This window comes from Hyperolius riggenbachi, chromosome 2 (assembly GCF_040937935.1).
Source record: "Hyperolius riggenbachi isolate aHypRig1 chromosome 2, aHypRig1.pri, whole genome shotgun sequence".
NCBI lineage: Eukaryota > Metazoa > Chordata > Amphibia > Anura > Hyperoliidae > Hyperolius > Hyperolius riggenbachi.
The window spans coordinates 100,711,861-100,732,906 of record NC_090647.1 but is presented as its reverse complement, the minus strand read 5'-3'; the positions used below and the strand labels follow the sequence as shown (position 1 = coordinate 100,732,906).

General features: G+C 43.1%; 1 protein-coding gene across 2 annotated transcripts in view; it reads left to right on the top strand.

The window, feature by feature from the left end:
• LOC137543989 (thrombospondin type-1 domain-containing protein 1-like) overlaps positions 1 to 21,046 on the top strand; it is a 47,173-nt gene continuing 26,127 nt past the window's right edge. Inside the window, exons 1-2 of one of the 2 annotated variants that reach the window (XM_068265045.1) lie at positions 1 to 179; positions 15,299 to 15,355. The gene's annotated coding sequence lies outside the window, so the exon portion shown is untranslated. Of the gene's footprint in view, positions 180 to 13,283; positions 13,312 to 15,298; positions 15,356 to 21,046 lie in introns of those variants that run through there. The other variant, XM_068265046.1, reaches the window with a different exon arrangement.

Sequence of the window (21,046 nt, the reverse complement as noted above, 5' to 3'; positions counted from 1 at the left end):
CAGAGCTGCAGCCAGAGCAGTGCTAATGAGATGCGTGCGCTTGTGCTGTGTGTGGGAGCAGCAGGGCAGCAGGTGAATGAGGGGAGAGCGTGGATCCAGTGCACAGTGTCACAGCTGACAGCACAGGCAATGGGATGCAGCAAGGACCTCCTCATTGGCTGATACAGTGTAGTGCACAGGTAAGAATCTTTTCATTATACAGGTCTGACAAGTGAAGACTTGCTTGTGATTTTCTTCTAGTATTGAAGTACTCTGCTGATTTGTGCAATAGGAAGTATAAAGGACAACTGCATTTAAACATTGGGGGTTTTGTTTATTTTTTATAATCTGTTTTCTGAAAAGTACCAATGCAGTAGGTTCTAATTACGGTAAGTTAAACTGTAAAAAAAAATTGCTAAAAGCATAATGTCCTTTTAGGCCTGGTGCACACCAAAACCCGCTAGCAGATCCGCAAAATGCTAGCAGATTTTGAAACGCTTTTTCTTATTTTTCTGTAGCGTTTCAGCTAGCATTTTGCGGTTTTGTGTAGCGGTTTTGGTGTAGTAGATTTCATGTATTGTTACAGTAAAGCTGTTACTGAACAGTTTCTGTAACAAAAACGCCGGCAAAACCGCTCTGAACAGGCGTTTTTCAAAGCGTTTGCGTTTTTCCTATACTTAACATTGAGGCAGAAACGCATCCGCAATCCAAAAAATGCCTCACCCCGGGAGTATGCGTTTCTGCAAAACGCCTCCCGCTCTGGTGTGAACCACCCCATTGAGATACATTGACCAAGCGTATCCGCAGCCGCCAGCGGCTGCAGAAACGCTGAAAAAGCCGCTCGGTGTGCACCAGCCCTAATACATGAATACAATTAAATATGCTTTTTCCATCCAACCAGCTATAAACATTCTAGCCTATATTCTACTTTACGTCGTCTCCGTAGTTATGTCACTGAACTGCACTTTGCCACTGGCTACATTCTGTTTTTTGAAAGGCTTGCGATTTTCCAAACGCAAGTAAAGTAAAGTTACGGCAGTAAGAAGGTTCATGACGCTCTACCCCTAACCATCATACCAGTCGGTGCAGGATCAGGCAAGCCAGGCCATAGTAGTAGAGAAGTACAAAAAAGGATCCGCAAGCCAGAACAGGATGAGGTAAAAAAAGGGCTGAAATGTTTATTAGAAAAATCCACAGACAAGGCAATAAAATCACAGGATCAACTAACGCGTATCGGGCCTACCATCTGCCCTTAGTCGTAGTCGTACTACGACTAAGGGCAGATGGTAGGCCCGATACGCGTTAGTTGATCCTGTGATTTTATTGCCTTGTCTGTGGATTTTTCTAATAAACATTTCAGCCCTTTTTTTACCTCATCCTGTTCTGGCTTGCGGATCCTTTTTTGTACTAAAGTAAAGTTACACTTGGAATCGGGGAAAGCTGCGTATTCTGATTTTCAAAAAAGGCAATCATAATTCTGCATTTTTTTATTTTTTTTTATTGAGGTTAACTTGGTGACAATCACAAAATTCAAAACGGGTTTGCATTTGCATTTTGTGATTGAGTTTTGTGATTTTTGGCGTTAAAGAGCCTAATTGTCCCTAGGGGCCCACCATCTAATTCCTACCATAGTCATATGTCTATCGTAATTCCTTTTTGTATAATTCCTTTTTTTGTATAGCTCTTTTCTCCTGTTGGACTTAAAACGCTTGCGAGGCAGTACTAGAGCACGCTCAGTAGGCAGTAGCAGTGTTAAGGGGCCCGTACACTGGTCGATTTCAGCCATCGATCGATCGATTCTATAGAATCGATCGATCAGAAATCAATTCTTTCAAATCGGCAAATTGATTGTTTTGCTATCGATTTCGATCAATTTGATCTATCGGACAACATGGTCTAGGTCAATCTGTTGCTGGCAGCAGATTGATGGCCCATACAGTTGCATTGGATCTAAAGGTGGTCATACACTCGTTTGATTAGCAGCAGATAGATCTTCAGATAGATTTCTGATCTATCTGATGTGTTTAGGAACATTTTTTTACTAGGAACAGATTTCCAATAGATTTCAATATGAAATCTATTGAAAATCGATCTGATGGCATTTTTTTGCCATCAAATTTCCATTAGGTCCAAGGCAAAATGATAAGCAATCTCAACAGATCAACCTAGATTTTCCAGCATGTCAGATCGATTGAAATCGATCGAAATTGGCCATAAATCGATCGATTTGCGATCGATCGATTTCCATCGATCGTTCGGCCGCTAATCGGCTCAGTGTATGGGGGACTTTAATAGTGCAATAATGCATTTAGATCATTTTTGAATAGATTTTATTCTGAAATCTATTGGAAATCTGTTCCTAGAGTGTGGCACACATCGGATAGATTCCTGTCAGATTCAATTTGACAGGCATCTGCCAGAAATCTGTCTGATGGTCGAATCTGCTGCAAATCTATAAGTGTATGGCCACCATTATTAGGGAGACTTGCCCAAAGAACTCCTTACTGAGCAGGAAGAGCCGAGATTTGAACCCAGGTCTACGTCAGAGACAGAGCCCCTAACCATTACACTATCCAGCCACTGCCATCATAGTCTAAAGGGGCCCATACACTCAGCCGATTTTCTGGCCGACCGATCGATCCCGATCGATCGATTGATCGTTTGCAAATCGGTTGGCCAATCGACCGATCGATGGTCGATTTCGATGGATTTCCATCGAACTGGCAGGGTGGAAAATTTAGGTCGATCTGATGAGATTGCTTATCAGTTTGCATTGGCCTTAATGGAAATCTGATGGCAAAAATGCCATCAGATCGAATTTCAATAGATTTCAAACTGAAATCTATTGGAATTCTATCCTGGTAAAAAAATGTTCTAAAAACGCATCAGATAGATCATCAGATGCATTTCTTATCTATCTGCTGCCAATCTGACGAGTGTATGGGCACCTTTAAGGTGGCCAAACACCATACAATTTTTTTCTGAAAGCAAACCTGTAAGTTAAAAAGGAGAGAAGATCTGACACCTTGTGAATCCCTGGCTGCGCGTGGCTGCACTGCATAGGTGCCTGGTCAGTAACATGGAGCCACTCGGGCTCTGTCTTTCCTGCCAAGCACCTCCGTGTCACTGTGCTGCACGAGGCATCCTGTGTGGCGCGGTCATTCACAGATGGGAGGTGGCCACACACACCTCTTGCCAAGCCCTTGTTTAGACGTTTCAGGGGGTGTCAGCGCTGGAGAAGGGGAGGGGAATGGGGGAAGCCTCTGGATTATCCCAAGGCTTCTGTCTACCGAAGTTAGTATCTATTTACAGCACTTTTTTTTCCTTTAAAAGACAACTGAAGTGAGAAGAATATGGAGGCTGCCATATGTACTTCCTTTTAAACCATACCAGTTGCCTGGCAGCCCTGCTGATCTCCTTAGCTGCAGCAGTGTCTGAATTACACCAGAAACAAGCATGCAGCTAACCTTGTCAGATCTGACAATAATGTCAGAAACACCTGATCTACTGCATTCTTGTTCAGGGTCTATGGCTGAAAGTATTAGAGGCAAAGGATCAGCAGGGCAGCCAGGCAACTGGTATTGCTTAAAAGGAAATAAATATGGCAGCCTCCATATCCTCACTTCAGGTGTCCTTTAAGGCTGCTTACACACTAAGACGTTACAGGCGCACGTTAGTGCAGCCTGTAACGCTCCCCCAACACACAGCAATGTAACACAAGTGGGCTGTTCACACTGCCCACGTTGCGTTACAGGTAACGCTGCACGTTCTTCCGAAAGTGCAGCAAGCTACGGCGTTACAGCGGCTTAAGCCGCGTTAGACTGTTTGCACATGCTCAGTCAGGTTGGGGAGGAGCAGAGATCGGCCAGGCACATGGCTAATTAATATTCACTGCACGTTGTGACGTGCAGTGTTTACTTCCTGGAGCGGCCGCTCCGTGCGGCGATTGGCCGGCGGGACCACGTGATGCCGCATGCGTCCAAGAGTACGCATCACGGCATCACTGACGCCAGAGTGAGCTGCACAACGCGGCTCACTCTGATGTCCACATCGAAGAGCACCAGGCCTTGCGTTAGGTGCACATTATGCGACCTTAACGTAGCACCTAACGCAACGTCTTGGTGTGCAAGTAGCCTAAGAGTGGCTAGGCAAGAGTGCATTCACTCTGCCCCGTGCCATACACTGCTCAATCTTTTTAATAGATTGGATGATAGATTTCATATAAACATCAAATCTAATTAAAATTTATCAAGACTTTAAAATTTACAAAAATATTGAATTTTCAATCAAATATGGATGGATTTGCCCATTCTTTTATGCAATCAATTCCAGCTGGGGGAGGGGAGCACGAGTAGCTGGCTGGATAGTGTAATGGCTAAAGGCTCTGCCTGGACACGGGAGACCAGGGTTCGAATCTCGGGTCTAACTGTTCAGTAAGCCAGCACTTATTCAGTAAGGAGTTTCTTGGGTAAGACTCCCTAAAACTACTACTACCACCTACTGAGCGTACCCTGGTTGCTGCAGCTCTGGTGCATTGAGTCCGCCAGGAGAAAAGCGATATACAGGATCTTCTCAAAAAAATTAGCATATTGTGATAAAGTTCATTATTTTCTGTAATGTACTGATAAACATTAGACTTTCATATATTTTACATTCAAATACACACAACTGAAGTAGTTCAAGCCTTTTATTGTTTTAATATTGATGATTTGGGCATACAGCTCATGAAAACCCAAATTTCCTATCTCAAAAAATTAGCATATTTCATCCGACCAATAAAAGAAAAGTGTTTTTAAAACAAAAAAAAGTCAACCTTTAAAGGGACTCCGAGCTCAGAAAAAAAAGGAAAGTTGTACTCACCCGGGGCTTTTTCCAGCCCAGTGCTGGTCGGGAGGTCCCACGCCGGCGTCCTGGCTCCTCTCCTTCTCCCCGCTCCGGAATGGCTGGCAGGCCGCAGCCCGGGCGACACTCTCCCGAGTGTCGGGCTGCTTCTTCCGCATATGACGCGGATTACGTCACACGCCGGCCGCCTCGCGTCATCACGGCGGCCGGCGTGAAAGTACTGCGCATGCGCGAACAAAGCGCGCATGCGCAGTACTTTCACGCCGGCCGCCGTGATGACGCGAGGCGGCCGGCGTGTGACGTAATCCGCGTCATATGCGGAAGAAGCAGCCCGACACTCGGGAGAGTGTCGCCCGGGCTGCGGCCTGCCAGCCATTCCGGAGCGGGGAGAAGGAGAGGAGCCAGGACGCCGGCGTGGGACCTCCCGACCAGCGCTGGGCTGGAAAAAGCCCCTGGTGAGTACAACTTTCCTTTTTTTTCTGAGCTCGGAGTCCCTTTAAATAATTATGTTCAGTTATGCACTCAATACTTGGTCGGGAATCCTTTTGCAGAAATGACTGCTTCAATGCGGCGTGGCATGGAGGCAATCAGCCTGTGGCACTGCTCAGGTGTAATGGAGGCCCAGGATGCTTCGATAGCGGCCTTAAGCTCATCCAGAGTGTTGGGTCTTGCGTCTCTCAACTTTCTCTTTACAATATCCCACAGATTCTCTATGGGGTTCAGGTCAGGAGAGTTGGCAGGCCAATTGAGAACAGTAATACCATGGTCAGTAAACCATTTACCAGTGGTTTTGGCACTGTGAGCAGGTGCCAGGTCATGCTGAAAAATGAAATCTTCATCTCCACAAAGCTTTTCAGCAGATGGAAGCATGAAGTGCTCCAAAATCTCCTGATAGCTAGCTGCATTGACCCTGCCCTTGATAAAACACAGTGGACCAACACCAGCAGCTGACATGGCACCCCAGACCATCACTGACTGTGGGTACTTGACACTGGACTTCAGGCATTTTGGCATTTCCCTCTCCCCAGTCTTCCTCCAGACTCTGGCACCTTGATTTCCGAATGATATGTAAAAGTTGCTTTCATCCTAAAAAAAAGTACTTTAGACCACTGAGCAACAGTCCAGTGCTGCTTCTCTGTAGCCCAGGTCAGGCGCTTCTGCCGATGTTTCTGGTTCAAAAGTGGGTTCATGCTTCCATCTGCTGAAAAGCTTTATGGAGATGAAGATTTCATTTTTCAGCATGACCTGGCACCTGCTCTCAGTGCCAAAACCACTGGTAAATGGTTTACTGACCATGGTTTTACTGTGCTCAATTGGCCTGCCGACCTGAACCCCATAGATAATCTGTGGGATATTGAGAAGAGAAAGTTGAGAGACGCAAGACCCAACACTCTGGATGAGCTTAAGGCCGCTATCGAAGCATCCTGGGCCTCCATTACACATGAGCAGTGCCACAGGCTGATTGCCTCCATGCCACGCCGCATTCATTTCTGCAAAAGGATTCCCGACCAAGTATTGAGTGCATAACTGAACAGAATTATTTGAAGGATGACTTTTTTTGTTTTAAAAACACTTTTCTTTTATTGGTCGGATGAAATATGCTAATTTTTTGAGATAGGAAATTTGGGTTTTCATGAGCTGTATGCTAAAATCATCAATATTTAAACAATAAAAGGCTTGAACTACTTCAGTTGTGTGTATTTGAATGTAAAATATAAGAAAGTCTAATGTTTATCCGTACATTACAGAAAATAATGAACTTTATCACAATATGCTAATTTTTTTAGAAGATCCTGTATAAATGTTCTGTGTCTTGTTTTTGTGCTACTGCATAGGGCAATACAAAGCCAGCTGCTGTGGGGATGAGATGGATATCAGACAAGATTTCTGCTGTGAATATCTATAGGTTTAAAGTGGTAGGGGAGGTAAAAGAGCAAAATCTTTTGAATTGCAATATTTTACCTGATCTACCACAAATTGTTTAGTACAGTGCTGTCCAACCGGTGGCTCGTGGGCCGCACTCACTTGATTCTCCACCGCCTCAATTTGGTGCTAGCCACGCCCCCTGTCCATGAAGTTGGACAGCACTGGTATAGTATATGGCTAGCTTTACATGAACAGTAAGCTAAGGTTGCTCTTTACAACTATGGCAACAGTACTATGCTCGGAGTACAAACTATCTCTATTTCTACATTAGTAACTAGTTGTACAGAGCAGGAGCCCTTGTTATGCTGTATCTATGATGTGCTGCAGGAGAGTGAAACACTCCTAAGCAGAGCCTCATATTCCTCCACACCCATAGGATGTAAATGACAGGTGCAGGAGAAAAACATACTAAAATTATTAAATATAGGGGCTGTACATTTTACAAGTTTATAGGGTTATATTTAGTTATTTCTAATAAAACCGAGTTCTAATAGAGCAGTTCATATTTAAATACCTGTTATAACTTCACAATAAATTTGCTTATAAACCTTTCACTTGACACATTTTACTGCTATGGTGAACTGCATACATTTTATTTTTGCTGACTGTTCAGTAGAAAGAGAGCACATTTGAGCTTAAGGGACAACTGACGTGAGAAGACTATGGAGGCTGCCATATATATTTCCTTTTAACTTTTTCCCAACTGCTGTATAGTGTATCTATGCCCCTGGAAACTTCACTTCAGCACAAGGGGCGTAAATACACGTACTTGTTTGTTCCCAATCGCTGCGCCGCTGCCGTTCGTTTTCATCGGAATCCCGCCACTCAGTGATCAGTGAATGGGAACAGCTTGTTCCCAAACCCAATCACAGTGCCTGTAATGAATAAGAGCCGGCGTCAGCGAGATGCTGGCATTTCATAAACAAAACCAAAAGTAAACAGATACACTTACTACTTCCTAGTTCTCTGCAATTAAGTGTAGCACCATCTTGTGGCCAAAAAGTAAAAATGCACCCCATACCCCTTTATATATAGAAATACATATATATTTATTAATTATAACCCCTTACACTCCTGCCCTATAGTTACCAAAATAAAACACTTGTTAAAAAAGAAAATGACACCATTAAAAAAAAAAAAAAAACATAATTTGTTACCTTATGGACTTTTTAATATGTATGTCGTGAGGGTACATTACTGGTAATTTTGCAAATAAAGGCTTGAAATTAGTGTATATAGTATTAAAAATCACTGAACAAAAAATGCACCATTATTTCCAGATAAAGTATTATTGCCATACATTGTTTAACAGGACAAATGGGCAAATAAAATGTGTGGGTTGCATCCAAAGCAGAATGTTTTATTTTAAACCTATAAAGGCTGAAAACTGAGAAATAATGAATTTGTTCATTTTTGTCTTATTATTCCCTTTAAAATGCATATAAAATAAAATAATTCTTAGCAAAAAGTACCACCCAAAGAAAGCTTAATTTGTGTCAAAAATGTATTAGCGAATGAATGGGAGGAGCGTGATGTGAAAATTGCTCTGAAAAAAAAAAAACTGTGGTTGGAAAGTAGATAAACAATACCAGTTGACTGGCCACTATGCTGATCTATTTAGCTGCAGTAGTGTCTGAATCACACCAGAAACGAGCATGCAGCTAATCTTGTCAGATCTGACAATAATGTCAGAGTAACAGATCTGCTGCGTGCTTGTTCAGGGTCTATAGCAAAAAGTATTTTAGGCAGAGGATCAGCAGCCTTGCCAGGCAACTGGTATTGCTTAAAAGGAAATAAATATGGCAGCTTCCATATCCCTCTCGGTTTAGTTGTCCTTTAAAGGAGAACACTTTTTAAGACTTAAGGAAATTTCTTTTTCTACTTGTTTCTGGTGACACTGCAGGAAATGAACAGTTCTTTCCATTGTTATCTATTAAAATTGCCTAGAACCCGTTCATTCCTCATACCAGACCTTATACAGTGTGCAGTATGAACTGGAAAGTGACTGAGACAAGCCTCCCTCTCTCTTTAGTGTGTGCACATTTGTGTCGTAATACAACACAGGTGGCCATGTGCTTTACAAAGACGCCTGGCACCTGTGCTGTTCTCTGTTGCAGAACTGACTCCATTCAACTATGCTAAAGTGGGCAAAGCTCAGCAATGCATGCAACAGTGCATTGTCAGATTACACTGCAGCACACAAGTGTGCCCATCAGAAAGTGCTGTCTGCTATCTCTGCATATCACACATCGAGTTGATCTAAACTCTGAATTTCCTCTCTGCTCTAAAAGATTAGCCACAGCATAATAAAAAATCTTCATTTCAACTTATGGAAATCCTAAAAAAAAAACCTGAAGTTTTGCTAGGTTTCACTTTTTCAGGGAGCACTGAAAGGTTTAAGCCTCAGTGTTTACTGTATGCCAGAGCTGCCTAGGCAGAGCTCTCCTGCAGTCTATTCACATTTGTTAAGAGCTAATTAGACTCTTCAATCTAATTTTTGAAATGCAGAGAAGTGAACTCTTCATCAGCTATATGTGGAATAAAGCCTTTTCATTGTGTGCTGTGCAAGAGTTGGGGTCCGCTTTACGGCTAGTTTCACACTGAGGCATTGCGTTATAATGCACATATAATGCACTCAAAAACAACATTTGCAATGGCATGGGATGTAACACACACGAAGAAGCAACTGACCAATGGGCAACTTCATTAACTAACATTGTGCACATCAACATGGGCACATCTTCTGCTTTGTAACAATGGACCCATTGCATCACATCACCACTGATGAGGTGTGAACTGTTAATAGTAGCAAAAGTATTGATGCAGCTCCCTCTGAGGTATAGCATTCTGGTATCCAAATATTCCAAGTAGAGGAGACACTCAACACTACATATTGTAGAGTCCTCCTGCTTTGCATCTCCTGTACTGTACACCTGATAAAGGAGGAGGACACCAAATTCTGGAGCGTAGTCTATATCTATAAAATAAAAGTTTAAGCCTGCCAAGTGCCTTCAATATGTGAAAATAGTGCTGAAGTCAGCTCAGCAAAGTGATATTGTCCAGTCCTGCCTGTTTCAGCCTCATATGAATTGGTGTAGACCAGTGTATTCTATCATTATTACAGCATGTGCCCCTTTTTTAATGATTAGCGAAGTATCCTGTTTTGAATAATCATCTCACATACCCCCTGATGCATACAGATGCTTAGGAGTACATCATAATTGTGTATAAATGCTTTTCCAACTTTCCTTGATGCTTTTAATGAACAATAAATACTTATTCAGGTTAATATACAGTATATTCTTTATACTTATTTTTTGAATCTCTAAACCTAATAAATGGTATCATCCTGATTTAAAACTTCTTGCTTAAACCTAATATAATAGATCAACTATGACAAGTTCCAGAACCCCGTGAGCCCAACTTAAAGTACTCTGGGTAGGAGGTTGAAACAAATGAAATGCTATTAAACAGATGATTTGGGTTTGGATCAGGTCATCTCCACGTTAGATCCGCGCCGCGCTATGCCTGACTTGGGCACTGCCATAGACCGTAATGTTAATACAGTTGTGGCGGCGAAGGGGGATTTCTCAAGGAATCCCTGTAATTCTGGTGTCGGCAATAGCTGGCACACAAATTCCATGTCTCCTCAAAGTTCCTACAACTCGGAGGGGGAATTGTTTTTCACGAGTTTCACCTGTAGCAAGGTGAGCCATCTTTCGGCTTACCCTGCGCCCAATTGAACAATGAAGGGATAACACGTATGAATTTGGGTGTGCTGTCATACTATTTAGATCTGGTAAAATTGCCCAAGATCGGTTCACCAGATTGCTACGTGAGGCTCACATAACCTTTTTGAGTTCTGTCTAAAATAAAGTTCTGCCTTGAAGTTGCAGTCCAGAAGAGCAACTAAATTCACACATAAAATTCAGGATATATCAAACATACCATCAGCCAGAACATTTGTAATTTGTTCAAGCCTGTTCTGCTGTTCACATGACTCTACAGAAGTTAGAATGGTTGGCTGGCACAACTCCAAAGAAGAATGGTGCCAATTTTTTTGTATATTAGAATTCAGAAAACTATAGACAACCCAGCCAAACAGCATAGCCAACAGCACCATCTGCCCTTTTCCATTGGGCACTGATATACACAAACCTGTAAGGACTTAGTGATTAGGGCCTGTTTCCACTACACGCAGATTCTGCATGCAGAAAACTGACTCTAATGAATGTCTATGGGCCTGTTTCCACTGAACGTGATTTTTCTGATGCAGATTTCCCGTAGGCATTCATTGGAGTCAGTTTTCTGCATGCAGAATCTGCATGTAGTGGAAACAGGCCCTTAGACTGTGCAGACCAGCAGCAAACTGATGAGTAATCACTATGGTCTCTTCTCCTGTGAGGAAGCCTTTGGTGTTTGGTGAAAAAAGGGCATGGGGTGGAAGCCGCAATTTCAAAACATTGTTTATAACAATTGTTTTCATGAATATCTCTGTTAGACTAATACATATTGTAAAATAACAGTAATAAAAGGATGCGGGGTGAAGCTGAAATAAGTGTAAACGATAAATACCGTTGTATATTGCACACCAAATGAACACGGAAAAATTGACAGTAGTAATGACGATAGTAAAACACTGGTAATTACCACCAATATTGTACTACAACTACACCTAACCCTAATCTCACACAGAACCCTACCCCTCGGATGCCTAACCCTAAGAATCCCCCCCACCCTTCCTTTCACCTAACCTTAAAACCCCCCTTCCTGATGCCTAACCCTAAAACACAATACAATACAATACAATAACATTTCTATAGTGCTTTTTCTCCCATAGGACTCAAAGCGCTTAGGCTCTCTCAGATTCAGTAATTGGTAGTAGGATGAAGTATTCACACAACAAAAGTTATATTTCTGCAAATGCCAAACTGAACAGGTGGGTTTTCAGTCTGGATTTAAACACGTCCAGGGATGGAGCTGTCCTGATCTGTTGAGGTAAGGAGTTCCAAAACGTAGGGGCAGCATGACAGAAGGCTCTGGGACCAAAAGATTCCAAGTGTACTCTGGGTATGACTAGATTATTAGAACCTGTGGATCTGAGAATGCGAGGATTGCTACATAGCTGCAACATATCTTTCATGTATCCAGGGCCTAGATTATTCAGGAATTTAAATGTCAGTAGGCCGATCTTGAATAGGACCCTCCATTCTATAGGTAGCCAGTTAAGGGAGTGCAGGACTGGTGTTATGTGGCAGTGACGGGGTTGGTTAGCAGTCTGGCAGCAGTATTCTGTATCAGCTGTAGGCGGTGCAAGACCTTTTTTGGAAGGCCAGTGTAGAGAGCATTACAGTAGTCTAGTCGGGATGTGATGAAGGCATGGACTAAGGTTGGCAGATCTTCTGGGGGAATGAGGTGCTTGATTTTTGCAATGTTCTTAAGGTGAAAATAGGATGATTTCACCACAGCGGAGATTTGAGTTCTGAAGTTTAACTCTCCATAAATTAGAACTCCCAGGCTACGCACATGGTCAGAGCTGCGTAAATCCGTGCCTCCTATTCCCAGTGGTGAAGAATGCAAGTTAAGTTGTTTTGTTATCATGCCCTGCCCTCCAATCAGAAGGACTTCAGTTTTGTCTGCATTTAGTTTCAGCCAGTTGTCATTCATCCATTGTTGTAGTTCACGTAAGCAGGCGTTTATAGTTAGAATTGGGTCTGTCACACCAGGCTTGAAGGAAAGATATAGTTGGGTGTCGTCTGCATAGCAGTGGTATGTCAGGCCATGTTTTTGGATTAGTTTTCCAAGCAGTAACATGTAAATCGTGAAAAGCAGGGGAGAGAGGATTGAGCCCTGGGGCACCCCATACTTAAAGAAAACCTGAACTGAAAATTAAAAGTCAAAATAAGCATACACAAGTCATACTTACCTTCCATGTAGTCTACTCCCCAGTGTCTTTCTCCTCTCCCGCGTCCTGTTTGTTCACTGTGATCAAGGGAATTTTCCGTCCTCCATTTTGAAAATGGCCATTACCCATAACAGCTTTCTGGTCAGCACACAGTTAGGCCGCGTTCACATCACAAACGCGGATGGGCACGCACGCGGAACGCAATGCGTACGAACGCACGCCTTCCGCGTTTGTGTGCGTTGCGTGGCTGATCCCAACACTGAAAAGTGAATGGGACAGCCACGCGTTTTTACAAAAAATGCGTGCAGCATGCGTTCCCGGACCGCACAGGTCCGGAACGCATGCAGTGTGAACATCAGACATTGCACTCTATGCAATGTCTGATGTCGTGCGTGTCGGCCACCTGCACGCGTTTCCAGAACGCGGCTGGAAACGCGTGCAGTGTGAACGGGGCCTTAAACTGTAACATCGCCCACTTGAGCCATAGGGAAACATGGACATTTACCTGGTACATCAGTTTTCCTCTTAGCTATAACTGACAGCAACTGATATTTTACTGACAGCAACTGATATATTTCAGATCTGACAAAATATTGTCAGAACTGGAAGGGATTATTGTCAGAAGAAAATGGTGAGCTCTGAGAGGAACTGATGGCAAGGTAACTATGTAATGTTCATTTGAAGTTACCTCATGTGTTTATTATAAATATTTTTACTCAGTACAGGTTCTCTTTAAGTGATACAGGGGTGGACAGGAAGGGCCCCATAGACACTTTGTGGGTTCTGCCATTTAAGAAGGATTGGAACCACTGAAGAACTATGCCATCAATGCCGCAGTATTGCAGTATTCCTGTAGCCTGTTTATCAAGATGTCATGGTCAACTGTATCAAAGGCTGCAGAAAGGTCTAGCAGTATCAGGATGGAGCACTCTCCTCTGTCTCTTGCCATGAGCAGGTGGTTGCATATTTGGATGAGGGCAGTTTCAGTGCTGTGGTGTTTCCTGAAGCCAGACTGGAATGGGTCATAACTGTTGTTTTGTAGGATTTTGGCTTCTAGCTGGAGGTAGACAGCTTTTTCAATTAGCTTGTCCAGAAAGGGGAGGTTAGAGACAGGTCTGTAGCATCAGAAACACCCTTTCTGATGCCTAACCTTAAATCACCCTTCCACTGCCACAAATAACGTAATTTAAAAAAAGGATACCTTTCTAAAACAATACATTTCTAAATGATAATTTACAAAATAATTCTCAAAATTAAATTCAAAACGATAATTTTCAAACTGATAATTCTCAAAGTGAAAAATTTCAATTGGACAGGCCCTATTTATCAGGCGCCCAAATTTCCTGCTTCTCCCCATTGAGTCATATGTGAATGCCACTTTTTCTGCCACTTGTTATCTCTACAGTGTGTCAAATGTTGATACGAGAGGGTTTAAAAACTGTCTAATTTGGTTGCATTATTTTGCAACAGAAATTATTTTGCAACAGGTTCTTACTCCAGGCAACTGGTTGACCTAACAGCACATTAAAGTACTCCTGAATTGGAAGGGGAAAATAAATTGAATCAAGCCCATGGAGGGCTAGATTACATTATGCAGAGATCCTGGATGCTGCTTGTTGTCTTAGGGGTTCCTCCTGTTTCCAATCCCAGATCCTCTTCTTCTTCGACTAGCTCTGTCAGTCAAAGAGCCTCTCTGAAGTTTCCTCCCAGTGGCAGCAAGCGGTCTTAAAGGTAACCTAAAGCCAGGCCATGCGCACGTTCACACCGCTGCTGCGTCCTGCACATGCGCAGTACGAGCTTTCTTAGTATTGTGCTTCTCAGCATAAGGTAAACTATCCCTCCATGTGCTTAAGCAGTTTAACTTACCTGGGTCTTCTTCCGGCCCCGTGCATCCGCGCCGAAACTAACCGATCCTCCAGTGCATGTGCAGTGCGAGAAAATCTAATTGTAGTTGATAAAGAAATGTAATTTTTTTTTATCAGCTACAATTAATAAAAAATAGCAGCAGTGCTAAAACTGAGCTGCACGCATAGAAGTAGAAAGAGCTGAGAAGGGATCACTAGATGGATTCTAATATATCAAAACAGCAGCTATGCAAAAAAAATGCAATGGCAGCTTTCAGAGCAGATAAATTGTACTTTGGGAACTTGTAAAAGACAATATTACTTGTGCACAACAGCAAATATGGTAACTGTATGGGTAATAAAAAGTAGGAAAACACATTTTTATTGACTGTTATGTCAGAGTTTAATCCTAATCGTACTCAATGTTTATTTGCATAGCCCACCAGAGGTGTAACTACTGGGGATGCAGCTGCAGGGGGCCCAGAGCAAATGGGTGACCCCATTTCATTACTCCTATACAGGTCCTCAACCTTCAGAGCCGGAGTAGTTGCAGTGCAGCCACACTCATTATGGGTGGGCGGAGTCATCGTGGCTGCACTGTTATAAGTGGAGGAATGGTGATCACACTTGTTATGTCTCCTAGCAGAGGGGGTCTCTGGCTGTGTGGGAAACTCAACAAGGGAAAGGGTAAGGAAGTCTGAACATGGGAGGGGGAGGGGGGGCACAATTTATAGTTACACCACTGTATCCCACCTTGGAAAGCTAATACTGTACATATGAACTGTTCTCGTGGTCTTTGCAGGTCCATGTGGGTTCTCAGATGGCGGTTGAGACAGGAAGTGAGTGACAGCATGTACAGGTGAGCCAACCTATCATTTTAATTGCAAATACAGGACTTTGTCAGGTATTAAATGTATTAATACACTGTCCTGGTTTAAGTGAAAGTTGTTTCTCTTAAAAAACATTTATGTATATTATAGTAGAGCATGTTTTACATGATATGCCGCCTTATGAGGAGCACTAGAAAAGTTTCACATGATGCAGCCAAAGGTATTATTTACATTGCTATGACTCTGCTGTAACCAGGCACAGATGTCATTTAGTGAAAGTTTGGTACCTGCTGAGATCTGCCCAAGACCTGAATAAGCAAATGAGTTCCTTTGGCAGCCGTCATAACCTCAGAAATTAGCAGTTGTTTGTGACTCACATAAGAAGTCAGTTATGTAAGAATGTAAGGTGTTAATCATCGACTTCCTGTGACAAGGAGGGTAACCTGCTTCTTACATGATGCAATGTCCTTTTCTGCCACTTTCTCTTCTACCATAATTATAAAATCATTTATGGGGGTCATAAAAAAAGTTGAAACAGAATCACTTTTTCTACACTCTGAAAGTGCTGAATAGCTGTAATGTTTAGGTGTATGCACATAGCAGTTACACAATTATAAGCAGTTAAAGGAACACTATCAATAACCAAGTGTTCTAAAATGACAATGTACAAATAATGTCTAAGTAGCTCTAGTAAGCATTTTACTACTTTTCATGTTAAATATCAGAGGCAAAAGCTGTAATTCGTTGTGTGAAGGTTGTTGCTGCATTGGAACACATCATTACCAAAGGGGAGTCTGTGCTTCATGAGAAATGTGACAAGACAGCCAGTGCTGGTCGCTACATATCTCAGAAGACTACAGAGTATTTTTCTTTGAAAGCAAAAAAAAAAAAAAACACTTTAGTATGAAAGTCGTGCCTTGGAATCATGTTTCTCACACAATTACAAATGTTTATTTTATGCTGCACATAACAATTCCTCTGCTCTCAGTGTATTATTCTCCTCAGACAGCTCATTCAGAGGGACAAGCAGCTGCAGTTTAAGCTAGTGAGACCTGTCATCTGCAAAAGATATTAAATACACACAGGGTTAACAGACGTAGAAAGATAGATTCCCTACCTCCCCTCATGATTCACTGATCCGTCACCCTCTGTCAGTGAATTGTGAAAGGAATTTGATACACATACCAATGTGAAAGGAAGAGATACACAGGTGGAGATACAGAGCAGTGCTTAGGAACACTTAGACAAATTATTCCCATCCCAGTTTAAAAACATGTTAAATCGATAGTGTTCCTTTAAACACAGTAAATTGATTTGTTCTCCTCACCAAGAGATTGGACAAGCTCTGGGGCTGTCTTCCTTATTTTTCTTTTGTTACTTCTTGCATCTCATGCACACTATCATTTTCATTGTTGTCTTTGGGTACTATTGATGATCTTATCCGTGATCCATCAGGTGCAATCTGTAACGGCTGACCTCAGTGTACAATGTTCATTCTCAGAATATTTCAAGACTTTCCTTTGCAACAATTGTTGAAAGTGTCTGTGTACTGTAAATGAACTATTGGGGACAATTTATATAGAAGTGGTAATGTGGCAATTTATATAGAAGTGGTAATGGGGCAGCACGGTGGCGTAGTGGTTAGCTCTCTCGCCTTGCAGCGCTGGGTCCCTGGTTCGAATCCCAGCCAGGGCACTATCTGCAAAGAGTTTGTATGTTCTCTCCGTGTCTGCGTGGGTTTCCTCCGGGCACTCCGGTTTCCTCCCACATTCCAAAAACATACGGATAAGTTAATTGGCTCCCCCTAAAAAATTGGCCCTAGACTACAATACTTACACTACATAATATAGACATATGGCAATGGTAGGGATTAGATTGTGAGCTCCTTTGAGGGACAGTTAGTGACAAGACAATATATATATATATATATATATATATATATATATACACTGTACAGCGCTGCGTAATATGTTGGCGCTATATAAATACTAAATAATAAATAATAATAATGTGCTAGAGGGCCCGTTCTCACTACGGCGATTAGCGGGGGATTCCCGATAATCCCCAAAGCGCTAGTGCTATTTAAAGCGCTAGCGCAATTAAAACTGAATGGCAGTGATCTCACATTATTATTATTATTATTATTATTATTATTATTTATTTATTTATTTATATAGCGCCAACATATTCCGCAGCGCTTTACAAAACACAATAAGACGACAAGGGGAACATAGATACCACTAACAAATGTACAGCAGAGTTCCAAGCAGCACAAATATTGTTACAAGAACAGTAAACATTAGGAGGATGACCCTGCCCTTGCGAGCTTACAATCTGATGGGTTGTGGGGGACACACTAGGTAAGGGGGTGGAGGATGGATGAGGCAGTGATTCTTTGCCTCTGATTACATTGTGACAGAGAAGTAAATAAGGGCTATAGAATGTTATAAGCTTGTCTGAAAAGGTGTGTTTTAAGAGTGCGTTTGAGGATGTCCAGGTTTGGAGCATGACGTACAGGCTGTGGAAGAGAGTTCCAGATAAGGGATGATGCTCGTGTAAAGTCCTGGATGCGAGCATGAGAGAAGGTGATCAGCTTAGAGGCCAGGAGAATTTCTTGGGAGGAGCGAAGGTTGCGGGAGGGACAATATCTTGAGATTAGTGAGGAGATGTATGGAGGAGACAACTCGTGGAGGGCTTTGTATGTTAGAGTCAGGAGTTTGAACTGGATCCTCTGGGTAATGGGTAACCAGTGGAGAGAATGGCACAGTGGGGCTGCATCGGAAGAGCGTGTGGAAAGGTGAATGAGGCGGGCTGCTGAATTTAGAAGGGATTGGAGAGGTGCTAGCCTGTTTTTTGGTAGGCCACAGAGCAGGGTGTTGCAGTAGTCTAGGCGGGAGATGATTAAGGCATGAACAAGCATTTTGGTGGCTTCTTGTGTGAGGAAGGGACGGATACGGAATATATTTTTGAGCTGGAAATAGCAGGTGGTGGTTAATGAGGCAATGTGAGGTTTAAAGGAGAGCTCTGAGTCAAGTATAACCCCCAAGCAGCGGGCCTTAGTGGTTGAGGTTATTGGGGTGTTGTCTACCGGTATGGTTGCAATTGGTGGGGGTGAAGATAGCGATGGTGGAAAAATCACAATTTCCGTTTTAGTCATGTTGAGTTTGAGGAAGCGGGAGGACATGAATGCAGAAACGGCACGTAGACAGTCGGGGACTCTGGATAGTAGTGATTACAGGTCAGGAGCTGAGAGATAGATTTGGGTGTCATCCGCATAGAGGTGATACTGGAAGCCAAAAGAGTTAATTAGTTGTCCCAGGCCACGGGTGTAGATTGAGAAAAGAAGTGGCCCAAGAACAGAGCCTTGAGGTACACCAACAGACAGTGGGTGTGGAGAGGAATTGGTGTTAGAGAAGGAGACAGTGTAAGAGCGTCCAGAGAGATAAGAGGAGATCCAGGAATGTGCTTGTCCCTTGATTCCTAAAGATGTCAGTGTCTGCAGAAGCAGAGCACGATCAACCGTGTCAAAGGCAGAGGAAAGGTCAAGGAGTATTAGAATGGAGAACTGGCCTTTGGATTTAGCTACCAGTAGGTCATTAGCAACTTTCGTGAGGACAGTTTCAGTGGAATGCTGTGTGCGGAATCCAGATTGAAAGGGGTCAAGTAAGGAGTTGCTAGAGAGAAAGGCAGACAATTCTGAGTGGATGTGACGTTCCAGCAGTTTAGAAGCAAAGGGGAGGAGAGAGACAGGACAGTAGTTGGATAGAGAAGTTGGATCGAGAGAGGGTTTTTTGATTAGTGGTGTGATTATAGCTTGTTTGAATAAGGAAGGAAAAGTGCCAGTGGAGATAGAAAGGTTGAATAGAGTTGTTAGAGCGGGATTAAAGGAGGAGGAAAGCTGGGGGATTAGATGAGAGGGAATAGGGTCCAGGGCACAGGTAGTGAGATGCGCTTTGGAGATTAGTGAGGAAAGACACTGTTCAGTTAGTGTGGTGAAAGATGTCAGAGTGGGAGAGTGGTCTTGTGGAGCGGGGGGAAGGCAGTTAGTGGTGGGCGAGGGTGCAGGCGGACAGAAGGAATTTATAGGTGACGGTTGAGCTGGTAAAAGTGGTTGCGTGTTGAAGCTATTACGTATTGCATCAATCTTGCTTGTAAAGTATGATGCGAAGTCGTCGGCTGACAGACATGTGGTAGGGGGAGGAGGTGGGGGACGAAGTAGGGAGTTAAAGGTGTTGAACAATTGTTTTGGGTTGTGGGACTGTGAGGAAATGAGCGAGGAGAAATAAGACTGCTTAGCAGAGGTGAGGGCATCCCTGAGCTCCTGCATAGTTTGTTTATAGTGATTGAAGTCCTCTACAGCAGTGCTTTTTCTCCAGCACCTTTCTGCCACCCTGGAGTGCCTTTTCAGCTGTTTGATTTGTTCAGTGAGCCAGGGCTGCCGGTTAGTTTGGCGGGGGCAGGTGGTGGTGAGTGGAACGGCTGAATTCATGGCAGAGGAGACTACGCTAAATAAGTAACTGGATGCTGCCTCTGGGTCAGTGTAGGAAGACAGAGTACTTAGAGGTTGCAAGGCCTCAGTCAGGGAATTCACATTCAGGTTGCGGTAATTCCTGCGCGTGACTGTATGGTGTAGTGTTGGAGGAGGTGACGGTAGAGAAGAATTGATTGAGAAGGTAAGAAGGCTGTGGTCTGAGAGGGGAAGCGGAGTGTTATGAAAGCTTGAAATAGAACAGAGGCGGGTAAAGACAAGGTCAAGAGTGTGACCGTCTTTGTGGGTGGAAGTGGAGGACCATTGTGCGAGGTCAAACGAGGAGGTGAGAGAGAGCAGTTTGGTGGCAGTAGGGCAGTTAGTATCGATGGGTATATTAAAATCTCCAATGATGATAGAGGGTATATCAGTGGAGAGGAACTGGAGAAGCCATGCTGAAAAGTGATCAATGAAAGTAGAGGCTGGACCAGGCGGGCGGTAGATAGCAGCAATCTGGATGTGGTATGGAGAATAGAGACGGACAGCATGAACTTCAAAGGATGAGAGTGAGAGTGCGGGCAGTGGTGTGAGTGGCTTAAAGGAGCAGTGTTCAGAGACGAGAATCCCCACTCCACCTCCCTGTTTGTGGCCAGGTCTAGGGGCTTGACTAAATTTTAGACTACCATATGATAGAGCAGCTGGAGACACTGTGTCTGATGGAGTTATCCATGTTTCGGTGAGCCCCAGGAACGGCAATCGCAAAACGTGTTGCCTGCATTTTACTGCGATTCTCGAGCGATCACGGTGCAGTGCTTGTACACGGAAGTGTACAATGATTTTACCGTGCTAATCGCTGTGAAATCACCCGCGCTAAGCGCTACCGTTTTGCGCTTTTAAGTGTGAACGGGCCCAAAAGGTTGCCACATTTTTAATGCCATATTTAAAAAATTGCAGTCTGATTGTGGTGATTATTAGTTATTTGATACGCTACAGTAATTACCCTTATGTAGAGATTAGGGATGGTCAATGAGATGCAAAAATTCCAACTTGATACAGAATGATGCAAATTTTTATGCAAATGTATACAGCTTTACATTAGAATAAATCAATGAGACTGAGGTAAGATTTGATTGCTCCATTTTCAAGCTGTTTGAATGTCTATGAAAACATTTGCATAAACCGTATCGACTTGGAATTATTGGCACCCAATTGACAATCTCTAGTGGTGATCCAAGGCTTTATTCACTGGAAT